Source organism: Helicoverpa armigera, chromosome 5 (assembly GCF_030705265.1).
Source record: "Helicoverpa armigera isolate CAAS_96S chromosome 5, ASM3070526v1, whole genome shotgun sequence".
NCBI lineage: Eukaryota > Metazoa > Arthropoda > Insecta > Lepidoptera > Noctuidae > Helicoverpa > Helicoverpa armigera.
In genome coordinates this window covers 4144638-4163392 of record NC_087124.1, presented here as the reverse complement: position 1 = coordinate 4163392, position 18755 = coordinate 4144638, and the positions used below count along the sequence as shown (strand labels likewise).

General features: G+C 38.5%; 1 protein-coding gene across 9 annotated transcripts in view; it reads left to right on the top strand.

Annotated features, from left to right (window-relative positions):
• The window catches only part of LOC110370345 (maternal protein pumilio), a 70186-nt gene that overhangs the window by 42023 nt on the left and 9408 nt on the right, over positions 1 to 18755 (top strand). The gene's annotated exons all lie outside the window — the stretch shown is intronic.

Here is an 18755-nt window from a genome sequence, read left to right as displayed (position 1 = left end):
AATTCCGTTCTAAAAACCCTTTCTTCCTTACTCAAATTGTGATAGCAATATCACACCAATAAGCATCACCTGTTCCTAGTAAAAAAAAAATGCAGACAAAGTTATTTTATGGCTAACTATTGCCTGCTCAGCAAGTAAAACTGAAATCTAGGAACGGTACTTCCTGCGCATAGATAACAAGCTTATAATGTTAATTTCATAAGCTATATTACTGCAAGGTGGAATCAAAATCCATCCTGTAGTTCAGTGTTTCCCAAAGTGGGCGATAACGCCCCCTTGTGGGCGCTGCAGGTCTCAAGAGGGGCGGTAAGAGACCCAGAATGAAAATGGGTGCGTTGTGTAGAGGCCTGGGGGGTGATTTGTAATTTTATTTAGCTAAGAGGCCTCTTAGACAACGAATTGTGAACATCAACTAATATGAATTACAAGATTGCGCTCGCTGCACTCGCGGCTTTCACTTAATAGTGACTATTTTCTAATTTCTTTAGGTATCATTGCGTCCCAACAATCAAAAATTTTGCGCTCGCTGCGCTCGCGGATTCTTCTCTTTGCATTGTTTTTTTTCCACACTTGTTAAGGTACTTTTGTGCCCCAAAACAAATACTGTTTTGGTAGTTTGGTTTCTTTATGTTAAACCAGGCAAAAAGCACCATGAATGATTTCTACACGATTTTTAAGTACCTACTTTAATTAACAATTTAAGTCCGTGATTATATTTTGTCGTTTTTTTGGGGTTTGCTCAATAGGTAGTCCGCTCCGGGTGCCACCCGATGCTACGCCGCCACTGTAAGAGTTACCTTGCGACCTAAGCGCCGCGGTATGTTACCTACCTGCGCTCAGGTTTCAAGTTGCGGGTTATAGTAAAAGTTTCGTTTAGAATTCCCCGTTAATAAACATATATAGGTCACAATAATTAATTAATTTAATTTGAAGTTATAGTGGTTTTTAAATAGGTGAAAAAATGGGGGCGCTCAAAAAATATTTATTCTCAAAGTGGGCAGTAGACAAAATAAGTTTGGGAACCACTGCTGTAGTTGCATGAAAAACGAACAAACATACAGACACATATACATTCTTCCTTACGGATAATAACCATAAAAATACAGCTGATCACCAATTAATTTTGATGTACCCGTACAGCAGATCAGCCTAAGTCTAATAGTTTTGCATTCTATTGACAGTCTGGTGCAATCTATCAATTTTTGAAAAACTTCGATGACACAGATTTTTACATTTTAATTGATCGATGACTGAAACTGATATGCATCGTTCCGTCTTTCCTAGAGAACAGACGGTACCTATTTCATCAAATCTAACGAACTATTACATTATTATATTATATTATATTATTATATATTCATCCCGTGCTTAGAACAGAATATGGACTTTGTCAGTCGGGGATAGTGCTTCCAAACAATGAAATATGTTATTAATAAATCAATTCAGTATTTTCGGAGCCTTTATACAAAACAACCAAAATATGTTGTTGTCAGGAAATGTGTATGTTTTGGCATCTTCACCACCTTATCGAATCCCTTTTTGTTCTTTGAAATATTTATCCTCTGACGGTGTCAAGAAAATAATTTTATGTTCCTGTGGTAAATGTACTCAAAAGAAAGTATTTTGCGTTACTAAAATAGTTACTTTATATATTAGCGATTTTGGAAAATATTTGATGGGTGTCATCTGATTTAGTTAGTTATGTAGTAGGTGGTTTCGCTTTCCGTCTAAGCAAATTGAACTAAAATTCTTGAAGCTTAGAGAAAAAGTTTTCTAAAAAGCTTTGCGCCCAGCCCATATAATCATTATCTTTATTTGAACCTACAACCTAGACTTAGATCCAGGTGTTATAGGAATGGAAACGAAATTATTAAAGAAAGTAAGTATACTAGCTAGTCGTGGTTGATGTAGTCGCGATTTGTGCGCGCGTCCAACGCAGACGCGGTGTGGGCCGCCCGCCGCCGCCGCCGGCCATATCGCAACGCCCGATCTCTGGGTATTCATCGCTGCGCCCGGAAATCGCTAAATGTAGAGATACTCCAACAAACCAACCGCCTTACCTCTCCTGGCTTTTTGAGAGTTCACATTTCCCGTCGAAAACTTACATTACACAAATTGGATAGTCTTTGTATTTCAATGGTATTCATACCGGCTCTCTTGTAAGAACACCGCTGAAGTAAAATTCGACCATCTGATAACTCGAGAGATATTAGAAATTAAATCCTGAAGTGCATTTAGCTCGATGTTGCGTTTTATTTTTTACAATCCTATAGCATAGGCAGGGTGTGCGTACAAGTTAGTTCTCCCCGCAGCGCTCGTTTATTTGCGACTTCCTAGCTCTTTTGTTATGCTCTGTCGCCTGTGTCTGCTTTGAAAAATTGTAATGCAGCGGCATTGTAGACTCGAGCTACTGCGATTGTGCACGTAAACGACCAACCTAACTACCTATACCACACCCTCAAATTTATATGTTTCAGGATAATACAACGATATAAAATTCTCAATAGGTTCGCGTCACAAAAAATCAGTTTTCTAAACCCCAGGTGATATCAAGCAGATATCATTTATTTATATAAAGTTTGAAATTTTTGGTAATAAACTAAGGGATTTGAAAAAAAGAAAAACAATACCAAGGATTTCCTTAGTATGATGTATGTTTCGCATTCATACAAAAAAATCTAGTCACTTCGCTGTAACTAAAAACTACTGAAAAGAAATTCATGCAGTTTTTACCAATAAATACCATACCATGGATACATTAGTAAGGTTCTTGTAATATTTTACAATTTACGAGCTTCCGGACTCGGTTTTTCATCCGCGTTCCGAGGGAAGTACTTTTCGCACATGGATAAAAGGTAGCCTATGTGTTATTCTAATATTTACTTCCAAGTCTTTAAAAACTCCATCTTGTAGATTTAGCAAGAATGATTAACTTCAGCCTTTATAATATTAATGTGATATTTATCAATTAAATAATTTATTCGCCCACCCGCGCGGAGCAGGGCGGATCTCTAGAATACGTATAAAAAGTTTTATTTGTTAGTAACAGTAAATTTTACCGGCTTTAATGTGTAGCGTGTACGTAGCACAGCGTAGTTATATGTGCAGGCGCTACGAAGTACACAAAGACGGCGTAGCGAAGGCTAGGGCGGGCGGAGCACGAGCTGCGGAATACATTAGTCGCCACCAGCGGTGTCGGCGTCCGTACGCCACAATATATTTCACTGGCGGTCATTTTCGACAATTAACCACATAAAATAAGTGAAATTATGCATGCGGCCGACGACGGCGTATATCACGTCCAGTTACGGGCCACGATACCTAACTACATTCATTATTCAAAGAAATGTTTCGCTCGACCAGGTCGCGTCCGGAAGCTCCGGCTCTGTTCGTGTGATTGATGGAGACCTTATTTTTATTGTTCTTTTTATGTTTAATGCAACGTTTGTTCATCAACAATAAGTTCCTTGTTTTAAAGTTTCCACGGCAAGGCATTGTTCTTTCATATTTCGGAGACCAATAATGGAATTATATATACATTCCTGTGACGCTTAGTTTTCCAAAATTCATCGTTTGTAAATATGGTATTTGGATCCATACCATAATATGTGAAAGATCTAAATACCCTTTCGTAAGCCTTCAGCCGGACCTCTCAAACCGTCGGATTCATTTTCTCTTGCAATTTCCTACAATTTCCGGACACCGTTTGGTACGTTGATGTGCTGGAAAATTATTTTCATGTAAATCTTGTTCGTGCCTGTGCTTAATATGAGGTATTCACAGTATTCAGGGTCAGCTTTTGCTTTCATATTTTTCTAAAAGTGTTTGGCATTACATTTAGAGAAATAATATGTGCGAAATATGGATGGGGATTCAAGTTCAAACACGAGATCAACGTCCTTTTATAAATCGGCTTCGCGGCTCGGTTGCGTAACGCAAGTAGGCCGCGATCGACGCGCATGCATGCTTCGTGCGTGAGCCTCCGTCGCTTCTCAATGTGAGTCTTGCTATCGAACAAACTTGTTCACTCATTTACATCAGATTGATCGGTTTTACATACTAGATTCACCACATGTTGCCGGGTTCGTAAATATTTATATTCCATTAAAATAATATACTAAATAGATGTTTATTTAACGACTCGTTGAAGTTCCTAAGCTTTAAATTAAATAGAAGTGACAAAGATCTGTTGTAGTATTTATATTATCATTGACACATGATTCCTTTGAGCTAGAATGGCCTGCACAATTCCTCCTGTCTGATTGGTGCTCCCACAGGCATCACCTTGAGGTGTGCGTGAGTCAGCAGACGGCACGCTCGCACCGGTGTGACGGCAGCAGGTCGAGAATAGCGTGCGGTCTATTTAGGACTCCTCTCTGTTTGTTTGCCAGCGAAATGTGTCATTGTTAACTAATTTAAGTAACAACCACTGCCAGCTGTTACGACACCGATGTGTAGATACAGTTCACAGGCGAACTTCGACATCTTATCGATCACCTTGTGGATACCGAATGAAAGACGACCAAAATTCCAAACTAAGTATCTAAACTTTTATGGCTAATACGTGACAATAATGCTTTAATCACTTAAGAATCTCGTGATACACGAGCCATAGAAACGGTATATTTTTCGACTTGTTTTATTGCTTCCTCATACTCAAAAATGTACCTGCATTATGTAGCTATTCCGTCACTTACAATACGTTTACTTTTAGTGCTCTATATAAACGCCAGTGAAATAAATGTGACAGTTCACTTCTTTGATTAACGTTTTCTTACTTTTACTCGTTTAAACAAGCAATCTATATGCACAGAGCGTTAGTGCCCATAACGAGCTCAATAATGAAACTCTTTAATTTTTTAGTGAGGTAGGCCAAGCTAATAATTTATTAATTAATATGAGTACCGACGGCGCTGTCATTTCGATAACCAGCGACATTATCGCTGGAGAGTTACGTAAACATCAGAATGTAAAACACGATACCGTTTAGCCAGTTAATTAATTGCCGTGACCGGGACTCTGGAGCAGAGAACGAGCGGCGGTCGTCGCGAGCTTGTTATGGAAATAATGAGTGCGACCGCTGCGCAGCCACCCTCGCCTCTGCACAAGTTGCTCCGCGCTTCCGAGCCTACCTCGACTTTTATTGTTACTATCGGATTCTAGATGTTTTGTGACTTTAGCCAACTACGCTGAAAATATATAGGTATCCTGGTATCTGCAGACATCATAGTGTTATTTTGTTTAGATACTGGAAACTTCCAGACATTTTTTAAAGAAACAAATTGTAGTGTACTGTGCGTACGTGACATTGAAAACCTAAAAACATTATCAAAAAGATCATTAGATCGGAAACGATGGTTTTGGAGTATTTAAAATACCTATTTTTTGAATATACACAAAATGCGATTCAAACCATAATGTAAGAATTTGACCATAAAAATCATGTGGCCGTTTGACTCGCGCATGAAGGGTTCCGTACTATCATCTGCCCAACCCTTTCTTAACTAGCTTAGACTCGGCTTCTAGTCTAACCGGATAAAACTCAGTCCTATAAGGGTTTTTTAAGGAGCGACTCCCTATTTGACTTTCTCAACCCAATAGGCCGAGCAACCCAATACCTTTTGGTAAGACTTGTGGGTCAGACTTTCTGATTTCTGAATACCCGTAACGACTGCCAAAGATGTTCAAACGACAGCCAGGATCCACCAGTTTATCATGAGAGTTATATGTATAACCCCTAAAATAGTTTTTTTTTTAAATATATATGTATATTTGTTGTTATGCAACAATAATAAAGGGAACAAATATAATGACCACCATAAAATGCTTTGATACCCTTAGTTTTGCAACCAGAAAAATCTACTGAACACCAGAAAAATTAAGTCTAAAAATGTAATAGTACCAGCTATTTTAGTCACGACTTCACTTTAAATTGTATTCGACCACCAAATTTAGTAAATGATCACCAACTCTTGACGACCAAATTAATGTATTATTTTTGCCTAAATAAGTCACTGTGATTGCCATAAAATGTAGGCTTATTATCAAATAAAGTATTATGATGCCATATTAAGTTATGTGTCCGGCTTGCAATGCATGCGTGAGTGTCAGTATGACGAGTGACAGGGGAAAATGGAAGAAAATGACATATTGCGCCGACCCCAAGTAAAATTGGGAACAGGGCAGGAGAAAGAAGAAGAAGAATGTGTTTCTCAATACACTCCCTCGAAAACACGCTCTTATCGCACTGTTTAGAGGCATGCAATAGACAATTTTCCACCCTAGTGCAGGAAAAGGGTCCCCATAATGTTATTACATTTATTGTATCAGGCCGAACTTATTTTTTTGGAGTCAGTTTACTTAAACAGGATAGCAAGATGTAAAAACTTTGATTATCATTTTATATTAAAACGCTGGTTTAATTTTGATGATCATTCACTACTTTTGGTGATCATTTACTATTTTTGGGATTACAATGATTTATTTGGACTCATTTTGCTTAAATAGGATAGCAGAATGTAAAAACTTTGGTTATCATTTTACTTTAAAATGGTGGTTTAATTTTGGTGATCATTTACTATTTTTGGCTTGCGCATGATTTATTTTGGAGTAATTTCACTTAAATAGGATAGCAAAGTGTTAAAACTTTGGTTATCATTTTACATTAAAATGCGAGTTTCATTTTGGTGATCATTTACTATTTTTGTCTGCTATTTGTTACTATTTCTGGTGATCAGTTAAACATAAGCCAATAATAAATAGATCTGTGAAAATTTCAACTGTCTGTCTATTCCCGCTCTTGAGGTACAGCCTGATCACTGTTGGACGGCGTTGTATTAGCTTTTAGGTGCGGAACTATAAAAATGGAGTTTGAACAATCTTTAAAATTGAAGGACGTTTCAGTATTCGGCCGATGGTAATTGTTCTGTTAGGCAGAAGAAAAGACCCAAGACACAAAATTTCTCAAGCAAGTTAAGAACCTATTTCTTGCGTGGGTAATATGACATGATATAAAACATTTCCGTTTGGCACATGGGTTTATTGGGGTCGTGTGATTGAGGTAACCTGCGACGAGACGTGTCACTTGATTTAATTAAGAGCCGCTTTACCGCCCGTTCCTCCAAGCTAAAGCTTTATACGGCGCCCCGGGTTAATTTCGAACAGAGTCATTCTGCTAGAGATTTATTTCAATATTGAACACGTCTTACGTTGCAGGTATTCCAGTTATGCCACTTAACGTTCCACTCCTGCCTTTGTATCATAATATTTATACTTGGTAACAGTTAATTCATTATAAAGATTCAGATTCATTTAGTTGATGAAAAAACATAATCCTAAATAGTTTGTGTAGTTATTGGGAATGCAATTTACCGTTCCCATGTAACAGGGAGCGAGAAAAATAGTGAAACTACTAACGAAAGGAAAAATATCTTAAATCCGCTGGTGATTGCATCGTTTAGTCCAAATAGTCCTCGTATTTCAACGCAGAATCTCTGACTTACAATTTAATAAATTGAGTCGATTTGTTTTCTCTTGACCCCGTGTTTGCACCTCCCTACCTCTCGTGCTACCATAGCATCTTAATATTTGAATCAAATTTCACCCATAGTGGTTAAATGGTGATGTTTATCCATTATAAAGTTTCATTATTGGTTTTCTTTTTTTATTAATAAGCTACCGCAATCGCAAACTACGACAGTTTACAATGGCTCTCGCAGTAAAGTAAAACAATTTTTTCCAAGTTTAAATCACGCCGGTGCCTATACGCTGTCTACTTATTTAAAACATTAAGTGCCAAGTTAAGTGAAATTTTCAAAATACAAAAAAAATACTTTTTGGGGTCCCTTTGTATTTCACTGCCAGAACTTAACTTATTTATATCGAATGATCAGATTTAGTATGGTCCACAGTCAAATAATGAGTTTTTCAGTGTGGTTAGCTATTGATATGTAGTGAATATTAATTAGCTATTGATATGTAGTATGTAGTGAATATTAATTTTAGGAATCAAAATAAAACAGACTCAGTATGAGAGCGTAAAATGTTTTTTGGAATCAAGATGATATTATAAGTCTTAGAAACTGTCCTGTTATGATGTTAACCCCCAATAAATAACATTTATTCAAAAAATGTTCGCAGTGTTATTCGAAAGCACCTGGTGGGTGGGTTCCGTTTGTAAAAAACCGCACCGAACTTGACCACTTTTTCATTTCTTTGAACGGAAAAGTATGTAGCAGTATGTAATTAAGCTTCAATTTTGCAAATTTTTCTGTTGCCATCTAATGCGCTACTCTTGTTGGCCGTCATCACGCGTCGCGGGAGAAGTTCGTTATTAATTCACCGCCTTTCAGCTCGGACACTTTTGTTCGCTTAGAGATTTACTTTTCGTGAATCAAATATAATTTTAGATTAGATGATGGGCTATTATAACAGCACTCCAGAGTATGTCTTGTCATGTTGCATGGCAATTTACGTGATGCTTTCTTAGGTACTTACTGGTGCATACTTAACGTTTCCTGAGATATCAAAGCTGCTGAGCTAAGTTTTCCGTAACACATTTATCGTAAAGGTCTTGACATCAGTGATTAGAAGAATAGGTGACGTTGTAGAACACTCGTGGGGTGTCTCTTGATTATTGCATAGGGTTCTAAACGAAGATCTAATTAAAATGCATGCGTTCTTGGTGATTATGATGCTCCACAATCGGCAATCACATGGTGACCAAAAAGCGGCCACGCGGTGTTGATTGTGACATTGTCTGGTGGCGGGTGGGGCGCTGTTACCGCCCGCGCCCCGTACGGAACGAGCCAGCGGTGCAGGGCGCGCGGCGTGGCGCATCGCGACTGCCACCCGCATTTGTGATGCAAATTGTTGCGCCCGCCGCAGCGCCTCTGTGCTTCGCACCTTACCTGCTGCAACCACCATAATTATTGTGAAAAATATTCATTTGTCCGCTTTAAACCCACATTAACATAATGGCGCGTTCTGTTAACATGACTAAACAGTTTTCCAGCTTTCCTATTTATCTGTTTCATATTATTGTGTTAACCGATATCTGCGTCTACAGTGGAGCCCGTTAGCTATAATCGCGGGAATTCAATAGCTAACTGAACAGGCTGCAAGAACTTCGTGTGAAGTTTCGTGAGAACCTAGAACAGCTCGGCAATCGAATGAACGTTATCATATTTCAAACGGTTTCGCAAAACGAATAAATAAGAACGGAGGCAAGAAGCGTGCGGTGAAACCGAGTCAAAGCGTGGGTATTAGAAACGCTCCGATTACCACGCTGAGTGAGACAAGACGCTGCCGAAGCCGGCGCGTCCCCCCATGCGGCCGGGGTTTTATAACTTCTTTTATTTAAAATGAACTAGGTACTCGCATAGTGTGCTTGTCCAAGTTTCCCCCTTAATTGAAGAATATTGTTATTGTTTAGATTTAGACTAATTCCCGGCTACTCGGTCTCATAATGAAACCTCCAAACAGCGCCAGACATCATAATTCCCTTACTATTAACCTAGGGCTACAATTCACCATATCAGAAGAGTAACTTTTCACACTGTCTGAAGCGGATAAACAGTGTTCATATCAGGAAGTGAACCATCAGTAAATTGCTTAGTATTTGAAACATTAAATCCAGTATGCAACTGGAAAGACACCCTTTGAGGAAGAAAACTCATGAAAATATCGGAATTCGTTAGGATGTTGCAGGATCAACGCTGGTGTGTATGGGACGTAACTGTCAATCGTTACAAAAGGTTGTTACCAGTTACTATCTAACTCAAAAGTTATTACCAATGATGATATGAATTGAATGGCAATGTGAGTCATGTTTTTTTTTTTGTTAATTATAAAATTATTTTTGTCCTATTACCAAAGAGTGTCAACAGATGCAACAGATGACTGGATATATTTCTATTATTTTCAAACTCAAAATAGTTTATTGAAACAGCACTTTTTGAACGACAGCATTCAAAAGAAAGCCCCCCCCCCATGTCCACCCTTCATAACCTCCTATGTGCTAGGAAGATGTGACGGATGGCGCAACATAACAGAGTATATCTGTGTCCCAAAACAAAACATTTAAAAAGATGTTTCGGCGTCTAACGATTTGTTATTTTTAAGTTGATGTAAAGCGTTCTAAGAATAGCAAGTGCATTGTTCTTACAAACTTTATAATTGATTGATATAAGATTGTTATACATAAGGCAATGAGTGCAGGTCTGTATTAGTTGAATGAAAGGTGACGAAGTGGCGGTGTCGGACACTGGTACCGCTGCTGGCTTGACCGCGTTCCACTAACGGTATTCACTCCGGAGTATTTCTCCGGCGCGTGGCACACTTCATGCGTACATTCACCTCGCCCATCTCGCTGTCTTCGCATCGGCTGCGTAACGGCACACTGTCCTTAATAATTGGCAAATATTGTTTGTTTGCAATGTATACTGTAATACGAAGATGCAATTATTAAATTTTATTCGGAATATTTTCTTAATTTCCGTTGAGCTATGAAGTTCAATAGTGGAAAATGCGTGCCAATTTGTTGCTGCGGCAGTTACTCCTCAAGGTGCGCGGAATATTGCATTTTTTTTGCAACAAAATAATTTGGACATTCAATATAGGCACTCCATTCACGAAATGGAGGTACCTAAACAATATTGATAGGTCTTATTACGCTGATATATGTTTAAAAATCTGTTCAATTAGGTAAATTTTGCCGCATTGTTAAACTTTTTTTTTTTTTTTTAAATTAATGTCAAGACTGTTTACCTTTAGTGAACTGTGTACTCGAATGGAACAATCATCATTAATTCTTCATCTCAATCTCAATCATTTGATTATCGTATCGATATACGTTACGTACACATTTTATATCACCGTCTCATCTTTTTAATGTGTCTTCTATGTATGCTACAACTCTTCATTCAACAGATTTTGGATTGGACGCACATACCATTCCTGCAAAGTTCCACTGTCAAAATATGGGCCTTTTTATTATTTTCCGCAACAAGATACTTTTATCGTAAGGCATGTTAACTTACAAATTCGGAATCTAAATACCGTTAGAGGTGGTTAACCTATAAACTACTCCGAAACTACGGGCTACATTTTTTTTTCTAGTGAGTTTTATTGTATTATGATGAAATAAATATTATTTTCAATCAATCAATCAATCAATCTTTATTTGTGAACACAGGTACAAATAGGTCTTATATAAAAATAAAATACATATAGTCGAGCTCTGAGTTCTACCAAAGAAATTGGTGTACAAATAATTATGGTTATTCAAAAAATGCCGTAATCAATTTATATTTTGATTTCCCTATTTTGATATTTCGTACTACTACAAATTAAAAATGGAGTTGGTCTGTTGGTTGGTCTTCAATACCTTCACATAAATAGTTTCTTGACATTAAATAATTATTTACAAATAAAAATCTACATTAAATTATGCGTGCTTTGCTGGATGGTTCTTAGTACAAAATATTTCTTTTATCGAATATATTAAATAATCTAAAGAAAGGCTTTGACATTTTCTCAAATAAAACTGTTTTAACTGTGATAACGGGAGAATTAGGAAGCTATTTCGCTGTGGCTCTACCACGTCAAGCGGCTTAATTAGATTGACTTTGCTCATTCTCCTTTCGTTTATTTCTAAAAATGAGCTTGCTATTTAAATACTTTTTTGTTTTCTGAGATCGAAACTCATAAATCTGATAATATACAAAGTAGACATACTCTCACAGTAATGTATATGCTATGTAAACAATATATCTTCATTGTATACCTACAAATAAATATTTACACTATTATACATAATGAATTTCTTGCCTAAATTAGTTAAGAGCTACTTACGTCAATGGTTTGCTAAGCTAAGCAAGTGGGTAGCAGTAAAAGCCCGGAGGTCGTTGCGTTAAGGGTTCAGTTAGCGCGAAATTGGAGCGGAGGTGAGACCCATGTCCTAACGTGCCACTTCATTATGTGGCCTCGTTGCACGCCTATGTCCATACCGTTACTCTATGTGATATACCATCGTTAAAGCATTTGCCATAAACCCTTCCTCTTATATTAACCAGTCAAGTTTTACATGGTGTTATACAATACTATATAAAAAATACTAATGTAACCAAAATCTTGTTTTCCGCAAAATATTCAATATAACTACTGGGTTTTATTATTGCTTTTACGAGGTTTTTTTTTTCTTTTACGAATGGTTCAAAATTAAAGTGTATAAAGGTGAATTATTGGTTTTAGGAGAATAATTCCTGCACAGTTATAAAACGCCGCCCGTTTCTTGCGTGCGTGTGATTACATTGCCGTGTAATATATTCACATTTTCACCACCTTCGCATCCTTAATGTTTCGTTTCCTTCTTTGTTTACTGTGTACCAATGCGCTGATGCTATTTAATTTCTTTGTGTGACGTGTAGTGCGGTTATAATTTTATTTTTGAAATATGGACGTTAAGTTTAAAGGATTCTGAGAACAGCTTCAACTGACGATATTTTCGGTGTGAGATAACTCCAAAGTTTCCGGAACTTCGAGTATGGTAAACACAGCCTACGAGCTGGCGAAACGACTAAGCTACTTTACTCGTCTGCCAAATCGTCCCCTATCGTGTGTCATTTACCAACGGATGTCTCTGGGTCTCTGCCAGCGAATTGCAAACATAAATTACCTGTAGCAACCTAATTATTATGTGATTATTTACATTTCAATATACTTACAAAACGTTCGTCATGTTGACCCATATTATTAACTGGCTGATCCCCCCAATTCCCGCACACGTAAAAAAATAACTGATGTCCATTCTCAAGCTGCAGAAATCTTAAGTCAGCTAGACTATCCACTAATTTCAATGAAACATGGTATATGTATAACTATCATTGAAATTGGTTCCGTGGTTTTGACGTAAAAGCCCCACAGACAGACATAATTTCGTATTTATAATAATACTATCGACCCCTTCCCAGGTTCGCGCGGGATAACATTATTACCCCACTATTTAATGGATATTATTATACATATAAACCTTTCTCTTCAATCACTCTATCTATTTAAAAAACGCATGAAACGGTTGCGCAGTTTTTAAGATTTAAGCGTACAAAGGGACATAGAGATATAGGGACAGAAAAAGCGATTTTGTTTTATACTATGTAATGATTAATAGGATTACAAGGAATTTCATTAGGTTACTTATTTAATTAAGATAAAAACTAGATTAAAATATCTAATACCCTTAGTGGTAGTTGTAATTTTTTTACGGGAAGGTGAGTATTAAATTTAAAGTGTGCTGCATAAGCAAAGTAAGAGTTGATGTGAGGCGCTGTGCATACAGATACGCCGTAATCGCTGCTTGTAGTGTTGGCCTCTTGTAGGTAGGTACCTCGGCCGCATGACCAACTTACTGTATCACACGTGCATTTTGGTCATTGATTTAGAATCATTAACATTCAGATCATCTAGTGGCCATTGTTAACCTGAAATAAGGATCATGCCTTAATGTGTTATAAAACTCAGGTTACGGAACGAGGTGAAAGTTGCAAAACGTCTAAACGGTTTTTTTTTTCGCGTTATATCTTTCCCTAATTAAAACAAAAAATACCGTAAATATTCAAGAAAGTTCCGATTTCTTCTGGAATAGCCAAGAATGCGTATTGAAGTGAAAGTCACCGCAAAGCGGTCACACATGTCACTCGAGACTCGGAGCCCTTTTCGCCCGCTTACTTTTAAACTGATCTCAATTTCTTTATTAGTATCGTGTAGCGTCTTTATTGTGCGTTCTGTCAAGCTTTTATTTACCCACGCTCGTAGTCTTGTGACTTATCCGAGCTCAACTAGCGAGAACGTGACTGACTGCAGTCAAGACGGTTGTATACTTCTATCGGCCACAAGATCCGTTTAAGTCCTCATGCTGTTTTGCGCCCTGAAATCTGCCTTATGACAAAAACTTTTGTCATTTTCTGAAGGCCGGTTTGTGTCCCTCTTATCCTTTTAATGGCGGGTCTGGCTTTAAACGGATAGGGATGTTTTTTTTTTTACATACCTAAACAGAAATGTGGTACAGATATAATAACTGGTGGGGTGGTTTATAAGGGAACGACTACTAGGTGTGGCTCTGAAACCGTCGTCGATGCGATGCCGGTGATGGTGTTTTTACGATTGGGGTGCGCCATGGCACGGGCGCGCCTGCTAATTTTGATAAAAGCACCGTCCGACCGCACCCGTACCGTCGTCACCACTGCGACCAATAAATAAATACCCGTCCGTAGCCGCAAACGTAGTAAGTGCGCTTATGGCTTATGCTGTTTTGATACCAATATGATTTTTTTTTAATATACGTTTTTCTGTCTTCGGTGTATCCAAATGTAGCGTTTCTCTATTAGAAGTATGCTGTTCATCAAATTAAAATACTATCAATGTTAATATAACTCACTATCTATAACCCAAAGGTTCACTGTCGTCCTGATCTTCACCATCACTCTATTAAATATTTCATAAAAACAGAATAGCAATAATGCCCGAGAAACACGAGGCCAGTTTTTCCAGTAGGCTAGTTCTCTACTAAACTGCCCTGGCTTGCCGACCTGGCTTGGAACAATCTGGTTCTGGTTACATGATGCTAGATTATTTTAAGCTGGTATGTATTGATATTGCACGTACATGAGCTCGTCGCTATGTTACTGCCGCACGTATCGATCGATCATAAGGTTAAGCAATGCTTGGTGCGGTCCGTCCGTGGATGGTGGTTGACCATATTTTCATGACCAGTTTCAGCATAATTCTTACTAACTTAACGTTTATAAAAAAATATTTTGCTTAAAATCCTTTTTATTAAGCTTGAATGATTAGATACCAATAGTCTAGCGTACCTCCATAACAATGTTGCTAAATCAATCACTGTTTTTCGTTACAATAATCCTTGTTTTACCCGCCTACCAAGAAAAGCCATGTTGTCAGCAGAGTTATTTTATTAAAGAAGCAGCAAGTTATAGCTAGAAATATATTTGAGAAAATAGTTTTATCTATTAGGGTCCATTATAGTTTTGACACAGTTAAAATACTGTACAATCCAAACATTTTTTTATTCTTCGAGTGAATTTAAAAGGTCTGAAGCTATAATTGGACATCCTGCAATTGAGCTATTTTCCTCTCTATATTGGAACTATATTGTTATCCTACATATTAAGTCTTCAGCCAGAGAAGGGTTGGGGAAGAGTTTTTAATCGTATGATAATGAATGATCGTGTACAGGTCATCATTATGTTACAATAAATTTCTACCTGTATATGTTGACGAAAGCTCCTGTTTGTGAGATGTGGTTTGCTTATGAATGTTCTTATTACTTCTCGTAGTCGCACCCTTGCCAGCGTTTGCTTCAATTGTTTTTACTGAAAAGAACATAATTGTTTAATTATATTTCTTAAGAAAATATTTACAATAGGTAAGTCTATAAAAATATCAAGGAGAAATTTGGGTAGGGCGTCGACGATATGGGCGTGTCTACGCTCCGCCCAGTTGAGCCACGCCCTCGCCCTTTGGCACCTTTTCGCTGAAAATCTGAAAGCGCTGTTTCGTGTAGGTATTCAATCAACTAAGTAATCAGGATTAAAATGGAACCTTTGTTTTTTGGCAAACACTCGTACAAACACAAATGACAGATGTACTGACTTGTGCCTATTCGAAAAAACCCCACGAGTAAATTGATGATCAGGTAACACCAGTATTGTTGTGGTATATTCGTTGCATTTTTCATATTTCTGAAATTTGATTGGATTGCAATGTTCAACCAATGCCGTTTAAGTATTTCTATGAGGTTTTGCTAGATTTTAAAAGTGTAAATTTCCATGACTTAATAATTTTGCCATCGTTTTCATCATTATTGTTTCCAAAATGAAGCGATGAAAATTGATTAAATTCGGGGCTGATAAGAAAAGAAATGAACATTGTCGGGGTCGCAGCCCGCGGGGCAGATAAACTCGTTACAAGATACGCTACCGACGGCATTACAGCTCGGAGGCGCGGTGGCAGCCGCACGCCACGGCCCACGATATCCCTGTAATCTCGTTGTAGACTCCCGACCCCGTCGCTTCCGATTCCACCCTAAATTACCTTTTCTTCTTACTAGATCGACAATCTAATTCCTTACAACATAAAACGATTTTCCCTCAGTTAAGATACTCTTGCTATTTGGAGAACAACTGTAGACATAACTAGGTGTTGGGTTTGCATGGAGCACGTAGCACCACGTCGACGCCGCTAAAAGCTTCTTGTTGACGTAGCGTTCGATTCAAGAGGCATGAACTACGTCTTGTCCTTGTAATTGATTGCTTTGTCGCGTAATTTGTTTGTCGACGCTGCCGGGCGGAGCGTGCGATTCTCGCGGGAGCACTGAGGCGCTCGTCCTCTCGTCATCTTCTTCGTAAATAATAAATAGCTCTCTACGTTAGCGACCGCTCGCACGCTTACCTATCGCCTGAGAGCCTTGGTGCAACCGCTCCCTTGCTCATTCCGTGACTCAGCACCCACAGTCTTTTTACCTTGATGAATCGTTCCTGCGAGTGCTGTTCTGTGCGTTATAACATTGTTAATGTCATCAATTTAGATTGTTTTCTATAATTTGTGGTTAATTAAGAACGCAAGAACCGCAGCTGACATCGCACCGAAATACTACATCGCTCCATTGTGTCCCAAAAGTTCCACGATCATGCATTGAACGCGACAAAGCAAAAAGATACCATAGGTCGTGCCGTGCTGCACCATGCCGCAGGCTTCTACAATTTTTTAGCTAAAGAAATCACATTAAGTTTTTTACTTAATGATGTCTGTCACACGTTTCATCGATCAGAAATTCTAAAGTCTCTATAGTATGATTGCCGGTAAAGACTGCATAAAAACATTTTGCAATGTTACCTAGTTTTGTAAAAATCAAAAAGCGTATCGCAACGTGGCTGCGGGCTGAGCCACAGAGGCGTCCGGGTTGAGCTGAGCACGATCGCGCGTTCCCTCACTAATAACCCCGTAATTGGTATCGAAGCTCGCCGCAGCCGGATTACTGAACGTCTAATTGAATGCGAGGCGCTTACTCGCCGCCGCCTCCTCCACCTTGCAGTGACACAGTAGTTGGAACGACTTCATTTTGTTGCGGTCAAGTTAGTCTGTTTTGCGCACGTGTACAGGCCGCGCTTATCGTTTCGCCCACCGTTCAATTACACCGTCTCAATGAATTAAATTGCCATGGAATCGGGACGAAGCCGCATCAGAAGATCAAACGCTACTCCCTCTGCCCGACGAATAATACACGGATCGGCAACGCAAACTTTACGACGCGACGTTAGATAACGATTGTCAATTAGCTAATGAAAAATTAAATAGGCTTGGTTAATGTACTAGCACCGTAATTAAAATTATGATGATGACTGGCTGGCATCTGTTTTAAGTCTTTAGTAAGTAGATCTGTACCTACCTATAAATACAGTTCAAACATTTATTTCTTCATCGTTTAAAGATAGCACAGAAAGATAAAAGAAGTGATGAAATGAAATTTTCAGATGTTTATTTAGAAACAGTACCTAAATCACTGCATTGGCGAAAACCGCTTCTGAGCGGTTTTCTAAACCTTTGGCGCTTGCAAGGGCACGATTTTATGATGTGGGAATTTTTCGCCCTCTATGAAAGTTTTTAATCTCGAATTAACTTATTCGAGATTAAAAACTCGAATTAACTTATTCGAGATTAAAAACTTTGTGGTATGGCAAATACGTTGGCTCACACAATAAAAAGCACGACGGCAGCAGTTCTGACACGCTGGCGAAACTGTCATGCCGGGTGTGCCCAAACGTAATACGTGCAAATCAGTGTTTACACTCATCACACTAAGTCAGTAAGTCTTGGAAGTATGCCAGCTGATCTCGTCTCAACAGGTAGATACTGTAGATAGAGTCCGCGTGTTCCTAATGACATCACACTCTATACCCATTTCATGATGATTCATTTCATTCAGAATAGTTTACCGAGTATTATTTTAAAACTGTTGCTTTTGTACGTAAATAAGTATGGGCTGTTATCATAATGTCCTCCTAGCCGATTATCGGCTACGGCGGCTGTTCTCATGTAAGGAGATTAGCCAACTACGCAGGACATATTATAGTGCACGAGCATTTGCGCAGACACAGGTGCACTCACTATTCCTTCACTCTCATAACCCGATGGGACGGCAATCCGACACGACCGGTAAGAGATCAAGCGCAGGACCGACATTTACGTGCTCTCCGATGCACGGGTGTATCAACCACCAGCTTCCAGGCTCCGGGCTGCTTTGTGAAAGTCTTCTAAAACCCACAAAGCGATTTCGGCCCGACTCGGGAATCGAACCCGAGACCTCGTGCTCAGGAGCCGCACTTGCGACAGTTAGACCAACGAGGCAGTTATCATAATTATCTTCTTTTATCTAAATCAATACTATAGAAGACTAATCTAATAATTTCTGATCTCTCGATGCTTTCATATTCTTCAAATATTCGTCATCTTTAATAATAACTAGCTTTTGCCCGCAACTTCGTTCGCGTGGAATAGTGACTACCAGCAGATTTTTGATTTGACCAATAGATGGCGCTATATGTCCGGAATAATTTTATTTTTTTTGTAATAAAAACTATCCTATGTCCTTTCTCAAGTTTCAAACTATGTCTGTACCAAATTTCACACAAATCGGTTCAGTAGTTTAGGCGTGAAGAAAAGACAGACAGACAGACAGA